The 4,722-nt window shown below is 40.6% G+C and overlaps 1 protein-coding gene across 2 annotated transcripts in view; it reads left to right on the top strand.

Annotated features, from left to right (window-relative positions):
• The first annotated feature begins 3,908 nt into the window (after window positions 1-3,908).
• LOC114939627 (uncharacterized) overlaps window positions 3,909-4,722 on the top strand; it is a 6,957-nt gene continuing 6,143 nt past the window's right edge. Inside the window, exons 1-3 of one of the 2 annotated variants that reach the window (XM_029313988.2) lie at window positions 3,909-4,180; window positions 4,289-4,550; window positions 4,655-4,722. The exon at window positions 4,655-4,722 is cut by the window's right edge and continues 65 nt beyond it. The gene's annotated coding sequence lies outside the window, so the exon portion shown is untranslated. The remainder of the gene's footprint in view (window positions 4,181-4,288; window positions 4,551-4,654) is intronic. The other variant, XM_029313989.2, reaches the window with a different exon arrangement.

Raw genomic sequence — 4,722 nt, 5'->3', positions numbered from 1 at the left:
TCCACTCTGCTTCCATTCCTCTTTCTCGCACGCTGGTAGGCACGTCTGCTTCTTCCTACAGCCTTCTTCAGTTTCTCAAGCTCATCCGTCCACCACACAAGCTTCCTAGCATACACAGATTTACACCTCTTCATCCATTGATCATTCGCACTATGGATCCATTTCATCATTCGCTCTACACAGCTCTGCGCATCCGCTTCGTCTATGGCGCTCGCTGCATCCTCTAACGCACTCTCTCGCATATCACAAATATATCCTTCCCAGTCTACGTCCTTGCACACCCATCTACGCATGCCCTCATTCGTACCTACATTCTCTCTGTGTACCATCCGTATTAACAATACGTTATGGTCACTCACTCCCCAGTCGGGCTTTACTTCCCACTCATACCGGCACCCTCCATTTACGCCGTTCACGAAAGTGACATCGATGTCACTCTCCCCATTCGGCCCGCTGAACGAGTAAAACTCGCTTGGCTCATTCAACAACATTCATCCCGCTCGCAATCATCCATTCCTCAATCACTCTACCACGCGCTTCACTCTCTCTGCTGCCTCCACCCTTGCTATACCACAAGGGAGAGACGGCGCATCCATACCTATCAGCAGACGCTTTCTCCCGGCCGTCTCACATACTCTGTCCATGTACGCCAAGTACGGCTCGATACACTTACCATACTGGCAATACATGGACACCACATACATTTCGCCAAAGTCCCCCTTCAACCACACACTCACTCCAAGCTTATTCGTACACTCTCTCACGCACATCACGTCTAACCTAGAGTCATTTACCACCACTGCTGCTTTCACCGTCCCACTTTCGCACACAATCACATCCATACCTATGGGCAAGCCCACCACACGTCCATGCCTTTCATACGGTTCTTGCAGCAGTGCTACACTCACTCGACGTTCGCGCATCATCTCACCCAGATCACACATAACCGCATACGCTCTCTGGCAGTTATACTGCACCACATTCACGCACCATTCATTCGTCATTTATTCTCGCTTTTTCTCTCTCTAACGCTCTCACGTATTCCGGACACACTTCGGACAGAACCGAGTGATCACATTTGCTCCCTTTCAGCTTACAGTTTCTACACACACTTTCCTTTTTACAATCTCTCATCATGTGTCCTACACATCCACATTTTTGGCACAGTCTTTCCTTTTCGGTGCATTGCCGCATCATGTGCCCAAATGCGAAGCACTTGTGGCACCTCAGCACACTGAAAAACTCTTTCACCCTAAAGGCCTTCCAATGCACAAACACTCGTCCGTCACTACAGAGCACATTTCTTATTGCACTCGTAACTTCTAATATCACATTTCCGCAGGTTGCATCTTTCTTCGCATTCCTACTCACAACACGCACACGTTCCATAAATACTCTCTCATCCACTCGCCTTTTCAAGCTCCTCTCATACATTTCTCTCATTAACACTTCACTCGCCATATCATTCGGCACATCGTACAAGATGATCTTTGGGCCTATCTTGCGAGGCAACCTTTAGGCCAGCATTCTTAAACTGACCACACTCTCTTATTCTTTTCAACTCACTCTCGCTCATCGTCTTAATCGCTACACCTCCATTCCTCACTTTCCTCACCGCTTTCACACGCACATTCAGTGACTTGCTCACATGCTTCATCATTCTCTCCTTTACTTCCTCACTTGTCACACTCGCACTTGCATCATCCGCTCTCACTATTACCGCATAACTCTTCTCTTTCGTTTTCACTCGTTTTCACATTCACTTCCTGTACCTTTTCAATCACGCTCTTTTCAACATTTTTCGCACTCACGCTCGCATAGCTCATTCCACTTCCGCCGTAGGCTAAATCCCGACTCGCTCGACGCATACACTCATCCAGTTTCCCCTGTATTCTCTCATTTTTGCACAACATTTTCATCATCTGTTCCCCATATTCTCTCACAATGTCCAGTATTTTCTCACTCGCACTCTTTGAAATTTTGTTCGTCTCCGTAAACAGGAATTTACGGAGTCTTGCACCAATTACTCTCATACACGCTATCTCACTCACTTCCGCAACGCTCTCATTCTCTCCCTCATTCATTAATCAAGAACGAAAGTTAGAGGTTCGAAGGCGATCAGATACCGCCCTAGTTCTAACCATAAACGATGCCAGCTAGCGATCCGCCGAAGTTCCTCCGATGACTCGGCGGGCAGCTTCCGGGAAACCAAAGCTTTTGGGTTCCGGGGGAAGTATGGTTGCAAAGCTGAAACTTAAAGGAATTGACGGAAGGGCACCACCAGGAGTGGAGCCTGCGGCTTAATTTGACTCAACACGGGAAACCTCACCAGGCCCAGACACCGGAAGGATTGACAGATTGATAGCTCTTTCTTGATTCGGTGGGTGGTGGTGCATGGCCGTTCTTAGTTGGTGGAGCGATTTGTCTGGTTAATTCCGATAACGAACGAGACTCTAGCCTGCTAAATAGGCGTACCTTATGGTATCGCGAAGGCCCCCGGCTTCGGCTGGCGGGTTTTTACTACCAACGTACAAACAAATCTTCTTAGAGGGACAGGCCCCTAGTAGCACAATACATTGGCAGTACATTGGCTAAACATTAGTCATATTGGCCAATATTGGTAATAACTTGGCCAATATTTCCCAATGCACAACTAATATTGGTTGTAAAATAAATGTAATCGCACTGCCAATATTGCAATGCCCATGATGACACCAATATTGGTTAATAATTAAATTCAATATGCTGCCAATACTACAATATCTATGATGATTCTAATATTGGTTGATAAATAAATTCAAATATGCTGCCAATATTGTAGTGCCCGTGATGGTACCAATATTGATTGATAAATAAATTTAAATATGCTGCCAATATTGCAGTGCCCATAATGGTACCAATATTGGTTGATAAGTAAATCCAAATATACTGCCAATATTATAAATTCATGATAATATCCATATTGGTTGATAAGTAAATCCAAATATGCTGCCAATGTTACAAATTTATGATGGTATCAATATTGGTTGATAAGTAAATCCAAATATACTGCCAATACTACAAATTTATGATAATATCAATATTGTTTGATAAGTTAATCTAAATATGCTGCTAACATTGCAGTATTTATATGATAATACTATAATATTGTTTAATGAGTAAGTCCAAATATGCTATCAATATTGCAGTACTCATGTGATATGTATATATATCTTGCGAGGTATATTAATATTATTAGATTATTATAAGTAAATGTTCATGAAACATGTTAAATTCATTAGTAAATTTTAATATTATATGTTTATTATATTTAAATTTTTTTTATCTTATAATTTTTTATATAATATACTGTGTGATATTTTTTCTTTACAATAGATCATATAATTTTTGGAAAATCTATGCTTTTTATAAAATCAGTAAATCGATCTGACGTGTAATGATATTGGCAGTAAATTTAAAGGTTTTTTATCTACGTATGCAAATTACAAATTACACGCTTAAACAAGTTGTACATTATACATGGCCCGTCAGCAGTCAATGGCCAAGTCATTGTCAACGCTCGATTTGATTTGTTAGACATCGAAATGTTTCGAATTTCGGCAAAACATCAAAAGATTCGCTATTCGATTCGAGATTCGGCTTGTTAATATGAATCGGACATAAAAGTAAGAGACCATGTTCGAGTAATACTAGACGGTTTTGCAGAGCGAGTGAGGGCGCTAGAAAGAAAGAGAGAGAGAGAGAGAGAGAGAGAGAGAGAGAGAGAAAGAGAAAGAGAGAGATTCGTGCCTCGTGCCGGCTGTGTTTCCAACTTTAGGCCGCTGCCGGCACTTACACATACGTGTGATCGCGTACATGTGCTGCGCAAAACGTTCTGCGCAGCACATGTACGCGATCACACGTATTCTTGAGTGCCGGCGCGGCCCAAAGTTGAAAACACCTCGTGCTTCGTGCCGCCATAAGTTGCTTAACCTGATACCAGTGCAACGTGGTGTATTCATCGCTGTTCTTAAACAAAAGTAGACGTATTGTGCACATTATTATCGTTACATTTTTTGTTTGGATTAAAATTTGTATGCTGGCAAAGCATTTATTTGTTCAACTAGTGTATGAACATTCTTGAATATTCTTTACAAGAATAAAAAGAAGAAAAAGAACACGTGCATGAAGAACGACAAAGGTTAGTATTTTTTTATTAAAATAGCTACATCTAACTATTTTTAAAGAATTTCTTTTGTACTTTATTCATATCTTAATATAAATATAAATGTATGTACAACTTCTTTAGATTATAAAATTGTTGCTTTGTGCCATGTGCTTCATGCCGCCATAAGTTACTTAACCTGATACCAGTGCGTGGTATGTTCACTGCTGCCTTAAACAGAAGTAAACGTATTTGTGCACGTTATTATCGTTACATTTTTCGTTCGAATTAAAATTTGTATGCTAGCAAAGCATTTATTTGTTCAATTAGTATATGAACATGCAGTCTTGAATATTTTTTATAAGAATAAAAAAAAGAAAAGGAACACGTGCACGAAGAACGAAAGGTTAGTTTTTTTATTAAAATAGCTACATGTAACTATTTTTAAAGAATTTCTTTAGATTGTAAAATTGTTTATAACTATTATTTTACAAGGTCTTTATTTTCCAGCAAAATCTCAGCAGTTGTTCGTTCGCATACGACGAAGCAAAAGATAATTACGAAAAAGGCTACTTTGA

Source organism: Nylanderia fulva, unplaced genomic scaffold (genome assembly GCF_048542155.1).
Source record: "Nylanderia fulva isolate GAGA-0341 unplaced genomic scaffold, ASM4854215v1 Scaffold954, whole genome shotgun sequence".
Taxonomy (NCBI): domain Eukaryota; kingdom Metazoa; phylum Arthropoda; class Insecta; order Hymenoptera; family Formicidae; genus Nylanderia; species Nylanderia fulva.
This window is presented reverse-complemented; position numbering and strand designations above follow the sequence as displayed.